This window comes from Cheilinus undulatus, linkage group 9 (assembly GCF_018320785.1).
Source record: "Cheilinus undulatus linkage group 9, ASM1832078v1, whole genome shotgun sequence".
Classification (NCBI taxonomy): Eukaryota; Metazoa; Chordata; class Actinopteri; order Labriformes; family Labridae; genus Cheilinus; species Cheilinus undulatus.
Window position 1 is genome coordinate 19902238 of NC_054873.1, and position 16963 is coordinate 19919200.

The 16963-nt window shown below is 38.7% G+C and overlaps 1 protein-coding gene across 1 annotated transcript in view; it reads left to right on the forward strand.

The window, feature by feature from the left end:
• Positions 1-16963, forward strand: part of tp53i11b (tumor protein p53 inducible protein 11b) — a 48751-nt gene that overhangs the window by 13174 nt on the left and 18614 nt on the right. The window lies entirely within an intron of this gene.

Consider the following 16963-nt stretch of genomic DNA (forward strand, 5'->3'; position numbering starts at 1 on the left):
TCACAGTTACGCTTTGCTACTTTTTCAATACTACTACATTGATAAAATATTATTCCATTTTACATTCAGTAGTAATAATATCTTTTAAATTTTGGTATTGTGACAGCCTTGCATCAGGCTGTTAGAGGAGGCCAGAGTACCTGGAATAGGGCTGGACGATTATAGCAAAAATAATAATCACGTTTATTTTGATTGATATTGAAATCACGATTAATAAACACGATTATTCATTGATTTCAAAATTTGAGTATTTATTGAACCACAACTTAAAAGAACTATCAAAAATGAATCAGTAGAAAGTAAAATAATAACAATACATTAAATAATAGCAATAAAAAACAATAAATAAAAATAAATATCCGATCTACATGCACTCTTGTAAAACTTACAAAATTTGCAACATGCAAAAAACACTAATAACACAGCCAAAAACACAGCCCAAAAATACTCTCTGAAGCACACATTAATCGTTTTTCTTCGATTATAATGTTTTTATGATCATGAGAAACAAAAATTGAAATCACGATCAAAATTCAATTAATTGTCCAGCCCTAACCTGGAATATGCAAACTACACACAGAAAGGCTCTGCCTGGCGGGGTTTTATTGTGAACCACTGTACCACTGCACATACAAACTTCATTAAGTTATACAATGTGTTTAGTCCTTTTAGTGGAGAAAGTATTGCAGGGTTCCTATGGTGTGAAGCTTTCACTGGAGAGTGCTGAATATACTATAGGTTGTTTGTTGCCTTAATGTCTCAAAGCTGCTGGCCGCTATTCCATTTATAGCATGCCTCAAAGTGTATTGGGAAATAAGGTTTACCTGCACTCAGATGCAGTTGAATGTCTGATAGTTGCACATGGTGTCTCACATTCAGTGAAAGAAAAATGAAAACAAAACTAGCATGCAGCCTTCATGTATTACACTTCTTTATTTATAGTTGTGACGTGAGGAGGATGAGGGATAGATGCTGCCTTAACTGAGACCCAGCTGGACTTCTGTGCTGTGAACTGTCATTATTCGCAGTTTCCACAGCTGACTACCAAGGACAGAGCATGAGATTGTTGTTAGAGATGCACATTCTTACGGAGCCCCAGACATGACATGGTCAAAAAAAATTAAATTGTGGCCACAATATAGCTATAACGTGTGCACGAAATACTAATCCATGGCCATGAAATACTAAATTGTGGCCACATAATACTAATTTGTGGCCACGAAATAAGTATAAGGTGCGCACAAAATACTAATTTGTGGCTGGGAATGAATGCCTAAAATAAAATTCAATCATACATCCCTGTCCATTGTGTAGCTTTTGCCCCTCTACTGCCTCTACCTTATAACTTAGAGAAGGTGCATTTGATTTGCTTACCCAGCTGTTCAGGAATGATATTAATATTATCAATTATTATTTTGTGCGCACATTGTGTGTGCCTGCTTCATGGCCACAAATTAGTATTTCATGTGCACGTTATACTTAGCCTATGTTGTGGCCACAAATTGGTATTTTGTGGCCACAATTTAGTATTTTGTGGTGACGAATTAGTATTTTGTGCACACGTTATAGCTATATCGTGGACTAGGGGTGTGACGAGACTCTTATCTCACAAGATGAGACAAGATTTGGACCCACGAGATGAGACGAGATTTTACACTTTTTTTTTAATTTGGGAAAAAAAATAGATGGATGGATAATATGTCCTTTATACAACTGAAAGTCATAATTGCAAAGCATTCAGGTCTATTCAGAAATGTTTAAACTAGCTTCTCTTGTACTGAATAGGCTATCTGTGCTTACACACAGTTTATCTTGTCTAACTCTGATTTAAACTGTACATTTTCATGCTCTCCAAATCAAACCTTTCATTTTAATAGTCTACCAAATTTTTATTTTACTACACTATGCACTCATTGCCACAATTACAATTATTATAATAAAAGTATTTAGATTATTTTGAAAGTACTTTAAACACTGTTTACAACAGGCTGAGATATAAAGAGCTGCATCAGTAAAATCAAACTATTTCTTATCCTCTTTAAGGACATCCATATTTAAAACACTCAAAAGAAACATTCCTGTCAATAACACATTTGCTGTTATGTAGAGAAATAGACGCACAGATGAGCGTGTGTGTTTAATGTGTGTGCGTTGTTGAACGAGTGTGTGTCTCTACTCTGCCTGTCAGACAACAAGCAAGGTGTGTTTAAATTGGGCTAAAACTGCGGTTTTTGGAGCCAACAGTGGACTCTATGGCGCTAAAAGAGAGGTCATTTTGCTAAGTTTACCACTGAAGTATACAACCACCTGTTGCGCTGCTTATGTTAATCTTCTGATTGATGATACGTGCAGCCAACAGCTGATGGATGTGTGGCTGACAGACGGTGAGACGAGAAGGAGACATGACAAAGAAGTGCAGAAACAAAGTTACAAACTCACAGATACCGGCACTAAGATCGAGTCTGCGCGCATACATGAACTAATTTAACACTATATTCTCCTTACGGAGACTGCACAGCAGCAACATTTCATCATTTTGGACCGTTATGATGAACTTATTACACATTGGCGGGTCATGTGCAGCCCCAAGAAGCGCAAGTGGAGGAGGGGTTGGGGGATGGAGCGTGATCTGAATAGGTCACGGATCAGCTCCGTTTCCTCTTAAGCTCTCCCACCAACAGTTTTAAAGTGTCCAGGGCATCTTTGTGATCTTTTATGACTTCCAGTTAGGTATTGTTTTCTGTAAGGAGAGCTGCTGCTCCAAGTGTCTGCACAATATTGATCTTGCGAGACGGATTTTTCCTCACTGAGAAATCTCGTGACGTTTTGATCTCGTCACACCCCTATTGTGGACACAATTTATTTTTTCTGACCATGTCATGTCAGGTTATGTACAATCTTGACAGGATAATTTGCTTTTCAAGTGGATTGTCATCCAGGACTTCATTATGGTTTTTTAGAAAATTTTAGGAATGTTTTTTTTTTTTTCCCCAACAGATTTGCACTCTTATATCCCCACTCTAACAGTTGTGGTTGTAACCAGTCATTACTGTGACAATGACCAGTTGGATACTCTGCTTTGTATGTAATACAGTTTCCCTAAAGATACTCGGTCACCACTCAAGGAACAGTTTTACATAATCTCCCTGGAGTAAGCCGGCCAACCAGGGGGTAATTTCCACTGCTGCAGTGTGATGTAATAACTGAATATTAGGCAGGGAAACTCCAAATCCCAGGCATCATTACAACTAGTTCATTCCGTGTTTAGTGTCCTCAGATGATTTAAGAGTATTAATCTGTTTGACTCAGCACAGTAATCCATTGATAGTAATTGAGAATCCCCTGAATGAACGTGTGTGTAGTTTCCAGAGTTGCATGGTGGCCTTTTCTGACTCTAGACAGGAATTCTCTGCCTTCTCAATTATCCTTTGTTTATTGCCAGCTGTCCTGGCCTCTGCTGTCTTTGTTCATCTGCTGTCTCTGCTTTTTTGCCACAGCTGAACCAGAGCTTTCCACAGACAAGGATTAGACTGCCAGTGGTAAAAGGTAGAAGAGGGTCTAGAGACATTTACGACATTCATCATTTTTATCATCATTTTTTTGAGTTAATAGTCACATTTTTATTGAGGCATCAAATTTGGCCAAAGTTATTATTTTTCTTCATATTAAAAAGAATTAAAAAAATGAAAACCGTGTCACCCATAGAACACCCATGACGCGAAATAGCTCCATCCACCCTTGTTTGTCTGAAATCGGACACATAGTCTTCCATGTCTAGGGCACCAAAACAACTTATAGCAACTGTTTTTTTGCAGTCAGTCGATCCCCAGGGATCTAAATTTCACCATTCAACAGTGGATGGTACCAGCGCACCATGTTAACCCTTTCAGCAGCGCAGATATGATTTACCTTCCATGCACTCAGACTGTTTGGGGCGCTATTTCACCCGCTAAACATCATCAGAGTTAAATGAAACGACTCATGCCACTAGATATGGATGTCTGAGAGCGGCCTACGTGTGTAAGGAAAAGTTTGTGTGCTCCTACATGTGTGCTCGGGTGTGAATCTGCATGTATGTTTACAACTGGACATGCCATAAGTGGAGTGTTTACAGTAGGAAATGTAACCTCTGGATTCTGCAGCCTGGGACTAAGAAAGGGGGACATATGGACAATTTCAACTTTGCCCTCACTTCATAGCAGGTGGATTTACATGCATGAGGATGCACGGGTCCTTTCGATCAATAGGTAAGAATATATCATATCTCAAAGATGCAGTAAATTTATATCTGCACGTAGTTGGCATATTTGTAGTCACATTTTGTTTAGAGGTGGAAATGCGCGTGTTCGTGATTCATATCCTACATATATCCTCTGATTCTTTATGCCTGTACATAAAATAAACCTAACATGAACAAATGCCTTTGCTTGCATATGATTTGGTAGAGAACGAGGCGCGAAAAAAGGAGGGTAAAACTGCCGTGTTTTACGCACGGATGGACTCATCTGTTTAGCATGGACAAATCAAAGTCATAGGCATAGTGTACAATAAGTGGCATGAAAAGGGTGTAACATGGAATTTTTAAAAAAAAAATTTTTCAGTAGTTAAGGTTGAAGTTGTTGAAGAGATCTGAAGCAGTGAAAGTTAAAAAGGGTGTAACATTGAATTTAAAAAAAAAAAAAAATGAGTGGTCAGGGTTGAAGTTGTTGAAGAGATGTGAAGCAGTAAAAGTAAAAAAAAAAAATGCTGAAAAATGATTATTTTATTAACACCTTTCTGCATGTCTGTTTTGCAGACAAACAAGGACAGATGTAGATAAAAATTACAAGCATCTGAGAGTTAAAGGAAAACCAAAAGTTATGAACTGAGTGTTTAGCCTAATGATCAAAATGTAATGGTCCAGATGCATCTCACAGTAAAAGCTGATGTATATGAGCGACAACATCATTTTAATGAAACCAAACACATCAGGTAGCTGGATATTAAATTAAGAAGAGGCTATGAAGTCTCATCACTTATCAACAGGCCAACAGCAGGAGAGAAAGAAAGGGAAGGAGGGAGCACCCACATGCATGTGGGTAAAAGAGAGAGACATTAAGGGTGTACTTACACTAGGCCATCCGTACCATGCCTGGGCCCGTTTCAGCCTAAAGTCAAGTATGTTTGGCCAGTGTGAGTGCAATTGTTCTGTGCTTTGGTGCAGCACGCTTCATGCCCTGGCACGGATGGACAAGGTGGGCCTAGGCATGGCACGAATGCAAATGAAGGAGCACAGGTGCAGGAATGTGACGTAGCGTAAAGTAACAACGTGAGGATCCACCTCAGAGAGCCCACCAGGCAGCAGCTGCATGCAAGAGACAACAGGATCCCAGTCCTGTCCACATTTCTGACCAGTTTCTGACAAAGTCAGGCTTTAATGACTGTAAGAGGATTTTTGGTTTGCAAAATGAAGCTTCTTCCCTTGTTTTAGTCACAAACAGCAGCTCACAGGATAACAAACACCTTTGCGTAAAGGAGAGTGCCAAATACGCAGACAAGTGTATGCCGGGGTTAATCACACAGCTGATTTAACCTCTCTTATTAAAAAATTATAATGCCAAACTATCATCCACTGAAATAACTTACCTCTTATTCTATTTCATGTCACCAAGAATTGAAAGTGGGATCTTGATCGCTGGCGTTTGAACGGAGCATCGTTTATTATTCCTGAGGCGTTTTCATCTCCAGCTCTCATCAGATAGTTAAAATTACTCTTGTCACTGTAAAAAAAAAACCTTTTAACTGAACATTTAATCCTGCTCTGGACACATGAGAGCTTGTTTGGTGCATCAGGCATCCAGGATTACGCAGAGAAAAGGCACAGTTCGTGGCGCATAAAGGAATGCCAAGGGGATTCAGATAGTATAAGGACACGCAGAGGAATGACTGTAGGGGCTCATACGAGTTAAAAAGTCCGAGTTTTATTCAGCAGAAGTGCTTGGAACTCTGATCAGGCTCCAGATTATATGCTGTTAGCGATAACTCTCCGCTATGAACCGCTTTTTCTCTCTCCCTCCTCACTGTGCTCTGTATAGTTAATGTAACTGATTCCAGGTCAGGGGTAATAATTCTGGTGTCAGATCAGATATCGTATAAATCTGTAACTATTTTACAGCCTGAAAAACAACACTTATGCATACCGAGTCATCAACGGTGGATGCTTTGTGTAATGACGTCGGCACATGACGTATCCGTGCCCAGGCCTGGATGCATTGAGCAGTGTGAGTGCGGGCCAAAGGGGGGACAGGGATGGTACGGATGGCCTAGTGTGAGTACACCCTAAGTGAAACAGGGACAACTTTTTTAATGCTTGCTCTGCAGGGGTTATGTTGCAGCCGTGTTTTGTTTTCTGGTATTTTCCGAAGCACCTTGTAATATGGCGTCAATGATGACAATCTCTGTGATGTGAAAAGTAATGTTCTTCTCTTCAGTTGCTTTGCTAATATCAAAAGATTGCTAAAGCATTCTCTCAGCTGAGTGTTCTCTTGTCCCTACACTTTCACACTTAATGGCGGGGTTGTTGCAGATGACAGGCATCTCTGTCGTAATTATTATGGTCAGAGCAGAGGCGAATGCTTAATCTCTAAATGTAAAGGAAAAGTGAGTTGTAACTTACCAGTCTAATGCTGAATTAAGTCAATTATAGGAAAAAGTAGTTGCCTGTAATTGAGTGACTAGAAGGCTGTTAGGCCAACAGCTGGCGCTTTTGTATAGCCCTGACTGATCATTGTTAGAAAGGCCCAATTTATCCAGAGCTTGCATCTGTCAGGCTGGGAAACTGCTACCTCAATGAAAATGATGTTTTCCTCCCATAATTGCTGGTTATATCTTTAGATGTAGTTGCCCTTTTCTTTTTCCACCACCCATTCTCATTTAAACAGAGTTAATGGGGATCTCAAGTAGATGTCTTTAATACTTAAACACTCAGTATTTAAACCATTTTACTCATAGGGCATGCAAACAATGCTTATGAATAAAAATTCAAAACTGCTCAGACACACCATAGAAAAAATTCCTTGTGTTGTTTTCACACATTATCTTAGCTGACATGCACTCATGTTGGTAGATAAATTAACAGCATCTTCCAACATTATCGGCTACACTAGAGGCATCAGGGTATCACGACTCCTCAGGTGTCAACATGTTGTAAAAGCCTCACTGTGGTCTAATTTAGTGCTCTTAGCAGTGCTCAGTTGGAGCTTAAATGACTTTGTTGATGCTATAATGAGGTCCCATTCCTCCATTGCCATCTTAATTGACTGCTGGTGCAAACTAGTACACAATAAAAGCCTTTCACCAGTGCATCCTTTTATCTTGCGTGTTTCCTTGCATCAATTCGTCCTGTTTGATTTTTTGTTTTTGATCAATTGTGTTGGATTTTGAGGATGATTAAAAGGTGCCCTACCTTTTTATTAGGAGACTGGAATCGTAACTCTTATATCACACAGGTACAAATAGTATTTTTTTTTATCTTTTAATTTGAATAGAGAGAGCAGAAATGCAGGGATGCAACAGCAGTTTCCTCTTCGAAGTCTGCAGTTATGAATGATGTGCTGGAAAATAGACTGAATAGTTATAAACTGAAGAAATTATTTTAGACAGCAAACATATTTAAGTGGAAAAATTTCTTTTTATTAATGACACTTTGGACAGAATCAGGGTGGCTTGTGGTGCTACAAACACTGTTATCTCTGAAAGCAAATTTTCTAAGCATTTCTTGGAGTTCGTTGGAGTGTTTTTGCTTGCCATTCTTGATTAGCTGTGGATGCTGTGAAAATGATGAAATGCCCACATTCTTAAATAATCACTGGCTTCCTGCAAAAAATCTTTACTCACTTCAGGGCATTGTCAGCCATGTTTGACTGCATCATGAAGAACTTCCCAGTGACTCAGTGTTAGATACAGTGTTCTTATTTTTCTTCATAATGATTTTTTAGTTATATACCCTATCTAATGGCCATTAGTTAATGCCCAATAATCACACTTAGGACGTAAAACTATGTAGAAGTCATGGTTTGGCCCATACCATTTTAAGAACATTAAATTCAAATATTAACTATAGTGGATCGTGGATCTCATTCCATTAGATCTTGGTAGCCTGACTCACTGTTCTCAGCTGAACATCATATTATGCTAAAATATTCCTAAGGTAATGAGAAATCTATACCATCAGCTTCAAGCATGAGACAGAATTCATTAACTAACGCCTCTGAGTGGGCATAAGAGACAGACATTTCATTAAGGAGGATCCGCTCACGTTTGTTTTTACTGTCCGTGGAGCACAGTAGTTGTTTGTGCGTCATCTCATCTTGGCACTATATGATGCTGCTACATACCTCAAACATAGAGGGGATTTAGAGGCTATACGGCAACTGTGTCTTATGTTATTTACGGAACAAGAGGAGCTGAGCAGGCTGTAGAGTCTGCTTTCTTATTTTGAGTAACACATTTGCTCACAGTTGCTCCTGCACACCCACTCAGTGCTTTCTTCTAGCAATACAATTGTTGTTTTTTACAGGACATCTTTCTAGTCACTAAACAGATATCTCTCCAAGAGTTCGCACCATTCTCACAAGATTTTGCTCCTATGTTTAGCCGCTTTTCATTTCCACAACACATGTTCTGCGACAGAACCCTGGAAAAGGATCAGATAGTGTTACATGCTATGCAGATTACAAGCTAACTCGTACCTCTTTGTTTACTCTTAACTCCAGTTAGACTAACCTGGCCTCCTTCTAATGTACAATGAAGAAGTTTATATGTTCATCCATGATAAGACTCTTCTCTCTTTTTTAATGCTACTGGCTGGTGTTGATGCTCTGCAAAGATAGGCTCAGTCACAGGGATGATAGAAACCCTATCTCTTCTGAGTGCATCAATAGCAGGCATTCAGCAGCATCCTTCACTGCCAATCTCTGTGTCTGAAGTCCTCCAGGCTATTTTACGCATCACAGCACCACACATGCAGTGTTATAAAGTTCTCTGAGGATATACTTTTTTTCACATGGAATAGTGTTGATGTCAAGCAAGACATAAACCACTCTCATTTTGCTGAAATGCTTTGAGTGGGTGTGATCTATTTCAGTCGAGGTGTTTTTCAATCTGCCATGTCTTTAAATGTGATCAAAACAGGAAAAGGATTTGCAGAATAATCATACAGAATATTAATAGCCTTTCCTCATCTGACCATTCTGTTAGAATAATCCCTACTTTAAACATGTCAGTGTGTATGGCTTTGTTGTTGCAATCTAGCTTTGTGTTTAACTAGTGGAACTTTTAAACTTGTGGTGTTTTTTTTTAAAAATGAATCCATATTTAGTTTTGATTTCAATCGCCAGTCCACTTCTCTCTTCAGTAATGGCTTGATTTAACTGGGCGTTCCCAAACTTTGACCCTCAAACTCAACTAAGGGTGCAAGAGACGGGGGACCCCCATAGTCCCTGGAGGGGGTTAAAGCACATATGCATACCCAGCCATGCACATTCATTGGCATTTTTTTTAAAGTAGCCAATATTTTAAGGATTTTTTGAAAGATTACTTTCATTCAGCATAACCTTAGCTAATGACTATGGTTTTTATGAGGTTTTTATTAAAAAAACAAAACAAAACAAAACAAAAAAAAGGTTATCATTATGAAGTTTGTTCAAAACATTTGAATTATGCTCTAACGGCTGATGACTTGAAAAATACTCTAACCGTCATTTGCATTAATATTTAGGAAAATAAGAGAAAAATGCCATTTGCTTAATGTGGAAAGCGGTGTATTTCCATGTAACTGATGTTCAAAGAAAACCAGCCAATCATGAACTCAGCCTGTTAGAAACACATTTGCTACTCTGGAGTCTCTATAGAGACAGATTGCAAATTCAATGCTGGCAGCACCAGAGGGAAGGACTACTCATTTTTACCACTGACCTTGATTTGCATGAAGGTGCCTATGGTAGTTGTAACTTAATTTTAGGGATGCACAATATTGGATTTTTGCAGATATCCGATATGCCGATATTTAAAAAATTCATTTTGGCCAATACTGATACCAATACCATTACAATACCAGTACTGATATTTAATTACATTATTTCCACTGTAAAAAAAACCACCAATTACATCCTGTACTACAAATATATATTTTTTTAAATATTGGTCATCTATTTTTTTTAGAAACAGACAGAAAATTTGATTTTAATCAGAAATGAAGGATGTATTGTTTTGTTTTGTTTTGTTTTGTTTTTTTCAAATACAGCCATACACTAATGAAAAACTTACAGTAATGTCTTGAGGTTACATGTGCTACATGTATTTTTAACAGTACAGCCAAAGTCATCTGCGTCTTTGAGAGTAATAAACAGCAGCAAAATGACCTGCTGACACTGAGCTCCACAGTGCAAAAAGAAATAGCTTATACATTTAGACTGATTCTTCTTATTATTCAGCCAGTTTGCAGGATGACTCCCTGACATACTCCTGACAAAGGGCTTTAAATAACTACATTAAAAAGACAGATTCTTAAATGCAAAAAGAAATCTAGGTATAGTTCAGAGCTTAAATATGATTGAAAATTTTTGAGACTCAAAATGAACAAAAGAAATAAAACTTCAACTGAAGTAGTTCTCCTGATTCTGCTTTAAACACACCACACTAACTAAGCAACCAAGTTTAATGGGCATTTCACTGTAAACAGCTCTGTACACAGTGACACCCACATCTCCAGTGCTGTAGAGAGGACCTTCGTGCACAGCCAGAGCGCTATTCACACACTTGGCACACAGAAGTCCGTCATTGCTTTTGCCATGTTTCACACACTGTCATTCAGGACAACATGCACATTCTTTTTCTCCATTTTCCATACCCGCAACATTTTATCAAAAGCAGCTGCAATTGCGGCTGCTGAGTGAGCACTCCTGTGAGTGCAGGCACGCTTTTTAAGAGTGAAGTCCTCATCTATCCACAGAGGCAGTGAGGCTCAACATGCTAACAGGACGGACACTTGATGTCTATATATCCGTGGTGAAGCTAATATGTTTAGCTTTAACGAGGAACTTCTCTACCTGACTGGAAACAAAGTTTGGCAGTTCAGGTAAGGCTATAAGCGCCTGCTAGGTATAACGTAGCGAGGCTTTACATGCATCATTAGCCCGCAGAAGCCCGTATATTCCACCTCGCTGAAAGGCTTATTATAAAGAGCTATAAGTTCAATCATTTTCCTGTTCGGCTTCTTACCTTTGGGTGGTCGCTGCTGTATTTTTTAGCTTTGCCGAATGACTTAAGTAGAGGCTGTTGACGAGTTTTCCCTGGCATGAAGTTCTGTCATTCTTTATCTTAAGAAAGTCCTTGTAGTCATCAGGGTGACGTTTTTTTTAGATGCAAAGTTAAACTGGTGGTGTTAAAGGCGTGTTGTCGAGTCCTCCTCGCATCACATGTACTTTACAAGCGATGCAAACAGCTAATTTGCTGTCTTGTTCCCACACCTCAAAGTTCTCCCACACAGCCAAAATGTTGAATTTGTTGTTGGCGTACGTCCGGCATCATCGCGTGTGATTAATTATGACATCACATTATCGGCTGTACAGATCAGCATAAATTTTATTATCGGCCGATACCAATAAGTAACTTTTTAAGCTATTATTGGCCAACACCAATATACTGCAGATTATATCTTGCATCCCTAGTAGTTACAGTTAAAAAGAATACCTCTTTATCTAGCATTTATCTCCTTTTGGCTTGAAAGACTAGGCTGTTCTGTACTGACATCCTCAATGGTGACAAGTGGGCACACAGGGGAAGCGTGTCTTCACTCCAGTCAGCATAATAAACATCAATGTCTGATCATTAATTCTAAAATGTCACCCAAGACAGAGCTGAGAAGGTGCATAGAGCCACTGGTGGCTCTCAGCAAAGACCTCATCATCAAAGGTAGTTTCAATCATGAAAGGTGTTTTCTATAATGAAGAAGCGATTGCTGGTTGCTAGGCAACTCCATCAGCATTACTCTGGCAAGTCAAGGAGCACTGGCAGGGGGGATTCAGACATGCATGGGTTTTAGCATGGGGGAGAAGTGTGTGATATAACAGCTCAGCCAGTGGGGTGTGTCTGGCCCACTGGTTTACTGCAGATTGTGATGGGGTTGCTGATGGAGGTGCAAAGGGCTTTGAAGTCATTAATGCCTAGCTTACTCTTGCCTTTTCAACTAGTAGACATAAATGTGCTGTTTATTTGCATGTTTGTTCTTTTCTTTGGAGAAAATAGATGAATAAAAACCTTAACCTAGTCCACTCTATTCTTTGACCCTGTACATCCGTAAAAACAAGGCTTTAGCATTTCTCTTTGCCCACCTTACATTCGCAGTATAGTGTATGTACTGGATGCAGGGTTAGCTATATAAGAGGATGTAACTCTAAAAAGCACACAATATTATTGTATGCTTATGAGATAAGCACAACTGAACAAAATGTCTAATTAAACATATTAGGATGGCTGTTATAATCTTGTTTTGTTTGCTTTTATCAAACAGAACTAGCAAAGCAAAGTTCTTTACAAGCTACTGCAGTGTTGTGAAATCCCTTAAAATGCTGCATAAGAAGTAAGAAGAGAAATTATTAAAGATTTTTCAGTCCTGTTTTTCCTCCATGTTCATCTTTACCTTCTTCCCCTGCTCTCAGTACGACTCGAGACCCATCCTCTGTCCCTGTTGTTAGAAATGGGATTCCCTGCATGAGTTTTCTTTTTCTTCCTTTCTTCCTTCTGTGGTGCCTCTTCCTGTTGATAGTGTCAGAAAGGGAAAGTCTTGAGACTCCTTCACTGAGTGGGAGTCCATCTGGAATGTTTGACAACAGAAGCCTGAACACATGCTGAGTAACCTTCACTGACCTCTAAATCCTATGTATGCATGCCAATGCAAGAGAGCGCTTTCAAGCCTAGTCTTCCTGTGTGTATCGCAGACAGAAATATACTTGAAATAGCTAGTTTCGTAGTTCCCAGCTGTCTTATCCTTTGGTACAAATTGTGCTTTTGTCCCTTAAACAGCTTGATTTCTTATTTTAATTATTAAACTAAAGTGAATTCTAGGTATTGCATATTTCATCTCTTGAGCAGCATGAGATCCCAAAGATATTAAAATGAAGCAGCAAAGTTTAATTTTGCAATGCTTCAACCTGCAAGAGATTGATATTTTCTACTAGCAGGCTGTATTGATAAACCCTGTAATTTTTTTCAAGATACATATTTGGGCTTTTTATGCCTTTATTGTTTGAGGAGGACAGTGGATAGAAACAGAAACAGGGGAGAGAGAGTGGAGTAGAGACAGCAGGAAAGGAGCCACAGGCTGGACTTGACTCCAGGCCACCCGCATATATGGGGCACAACCTAACCACTAGGCCATCTGCACACCCCAGATTGACCCTGTTATTGATTAATGAATCAACTAGTTGCTAGTTTCAGCATGCATTCCAATAGATGCGCATTAGATATTTGCATGTACTTGCAATCGTTTCTTTTCTCTGTGTATTTTGGTATCTGTAAATAAAACAACAGTATTTTAAACATCACTTGATGTCTTTGTTTTGCCTCTGTCTAGGTTAACACACATCCTGATGGTTGGAACACTGATCACCTCATGTTTACCAGTTGCAGTGATTGTTTTTTTCTTCTTTTCTTGGTGACAAATCTCTCTATCAGAGGCCCTCTCCTCATACCTAGAGTGTTGGTCAATAAAACTCTTGTTTTATTCCCCTCGGGATCTGCCCCGTGGAGCAGCCATCAATTGTTAGACAGGCTGACCCATTGTATAAATGTGTCCGCATGCCTCTTTGCCTTCAGTTGAACCACGTTGGAGGTTACATTATTGAGTCGATGTTGCTAATGATGATCTTGGCTGCTGCTTATCCCAATTGACTCCACGGGCACTATTCATTAACAGTGATCAATAAGACCACCGCAGTGTATCCAGATATCACAGATGACACAGAACCAGGCCAAAAAATACAAATAAATTGCTTGGAAATTTTGTTGTTTTTGTTTACTGTATTGGATAGTGCTTGTTTGAAGGTATAGATCATGAATTTTAATAGTTTGGGATAATGGGCTTCTTATTAAATAAAACACTGAAAGCAGAAAATATTATTCAAGGAAAACATTTATTAAAGAAAAAAATATATATTACTGTTCTTATGGTTTAAAAGATGTTTGAGACGGTGGCTGAGCATTCACAATGCCCAAGTTATGAAATTCCTTTTCTTATTACTCTGGTACAAAACAAAGCAGACTGGCTGTACAGTGTAGCCTGAGTCTGTTTTAATCACAGCAGCATGCACAGATAAAAATAAGTCATGCGGAGAACTTGAAGCAGGAGAAAAACTGCAAGTAAAGAAATTAGATGATTATAAAAGTAAATCACTACAAAAATTCAATCCTTTGAGTAATCAGAAATAAATGTGCCTGTAGCCTATGTTAGGGTTCTTTAGTTCTTCACATGACATTAATACCACCTCTTACTTAATGAGTCACATGTCATAAATGAAACCTGATGATAGCGTAGAGTGAGGTCCTCATTCACCGAAGCCCAGCTCTCAGCCTGTGTCAATATCACACAGCCTGGCTCTGTGAGCAGACACCTGTGTCTGTTGGCCTCCAGTAGACCTAGAGGACATCTGGCTCCTGCTTCCAGTCTGGCTAAGAGTGAGATTGTATGTGTTGTGGTAGTCTTGTTATGTAATTATTTTGAAACGACCTCAAGAGGATTATTGGTAGATGGGTAATACCTTCAACTACATTTACTACAGTCAGATGTTTTCTACAGTGACAGAGTGATGTCTCATACATAAATTGTCTATTTTATCTTTATCTCGTTTTTCTGTGGTCTCTTAATCAAATGACATTTAAGACTTTTACAGTAAAATTTCAAGTTTAAGCTACACTTTGATGGATGAGAAACTAAATTAATGCAGAAGTTTCTGAATACGAAGCCTTAGAACAGTTCATTCTCTTCAGTAACTAGTTATTAATCTACTTCTTACATTAGGTAACCTGTGAAAACATTGCTCTGTGGTTGTTGAACGTGTTTGTAAAACTTCAGGCTGCAGACTATTTTACAACGAGATCAGCACACCCCGGATTTCTTACTTAATCTAGCTTGATTTTAACACCAGCTGAACTTTTCCTTTATTTTTAATGTGTTGAATTCTCACAGTACAGCTCTAAACTTTCATATTTTGTCATATAAACTGTTCTAGACTAGATATATTCACATATAAATGTAACGTTATGAGTCAAACCATCTCTGTACACGTATTCCATCAGCTGTGGAGCTGTACCGACAGCGGTTAACATTAAAATGTTGTCATTTTTTTAAAAAGCACTTTCAGCTGATATAAAGCTGTTTACTGCTTATTCCCTACTGATTTCTGTCACTCATCCTTTCTATAACTCTGCTGCTGGAACAATAGACTCGCGCTGCATATGACTTCACATTCATCGTCTTTACTGCCCGCCCACCAAGTGAGGGCACAGGTGTCTGTGGAAACACAACCTATTTTGAGGTTTAGTGTACCAAACCATACCAAACTGAACCGAATCAAACCAGACTGATGGAAACACAGCTTAAAATTCCTACATCAACTCTATCAATGTTACTTTAGGAAGAACTCAGCTTCTGTACATGTTGCTAGCAGGACTGCAAACTCTGCCTGGCAAAAACAAACAAATAAAGAAAGAAAAAACTTGAAACGTACAGAAACTCCATGTTGAAGGCTTTGCAGAACACAGATGAAGCAGAAAGCCTTCTACAGGTAGACAATTTAAACAAGGGATGCTTGTAATCAGCTAGCTAAAAATTTAAATTTGGATCCCTTTGTAGTTGGCATCAGAATTGGTCAAACTAATTATAAACATTTTTTTGTTATTTTAGGCCCACAGTGCAGGTAAAACTCTCAATCAAAACTAACGCAGCCACTCGCCATTGGTACAACTTTTACTTAAAGAACTTTATTTGTCACCAACGGGGCATTTAGTGTGCAGAGGTCAGGAGTATAAAAAAACACTAAACAGATAAAAACACATGGAAGCACATTAAAAACATGTTAGAGCAAAGAAAATGTATGTTTTAGGACAAAGTACATAAAACACATTAAAAACAAATGAAACACCAACTGGGAATTGATCAGTCACACTGGGCTATCACCAGACCAAGAATAGTCCTGAATCTGTGGGAAAAAGCAAAGTGCAAAAATGCTACCTCTTCATACTGGAGTGAAGAAGAGAGATAGCAGTGGGGTAAAGAAGCGTTTGTATCTGTTGGTCATGATTGGTGGAAGTCTGAGACGGGAACCTGATGAAAGAAGCTCAACTTGCTGATGTAATGGATGAAAGCTTTCTGACATGATAGATTAAGTCTTGTTGTACACCCTATTGTTGTGTGTATCCTGCAGAGGCTGCAGCTGTAGTGCTTCTTAAAGACTACTGCTTTGCTGCCATGGTGCTCTTTGATCCGATGTAAACAACCACTAATTGATGGCATCCATAGCATCTTGTGGCAACAGAACAGTTGAGCACTACTTTGATCTAGAAAAATGGGAATAAGTTGTCTAAAGACCATGCCAGGATTACTTGCATGTAACTGAAACAATGAGTGACAATAACCAGCAGAGTAATGTGGACATTAACCTGCAAAGAGGCTAGCAGTGCTAGCCCTGCTAGCATTAGCCATAATTAACTTTGCATTGTAATGTTGTGAAGTTATTTTACTGTTGCAGTGTGAAGTTGGTTTACTGAATGTATTTGCTTAATTTTGGAGAAGTGAGCTAAACAGAAGTATAATTGAAATTTAATTAGATGGCAAATTTTCTGCCTAGTATCATCACTAGTCTAAACATCAAACCATGTTGTAAGTTACTTATATTCTGGATTTTACATTGTAATTGTCTTTTTCCAC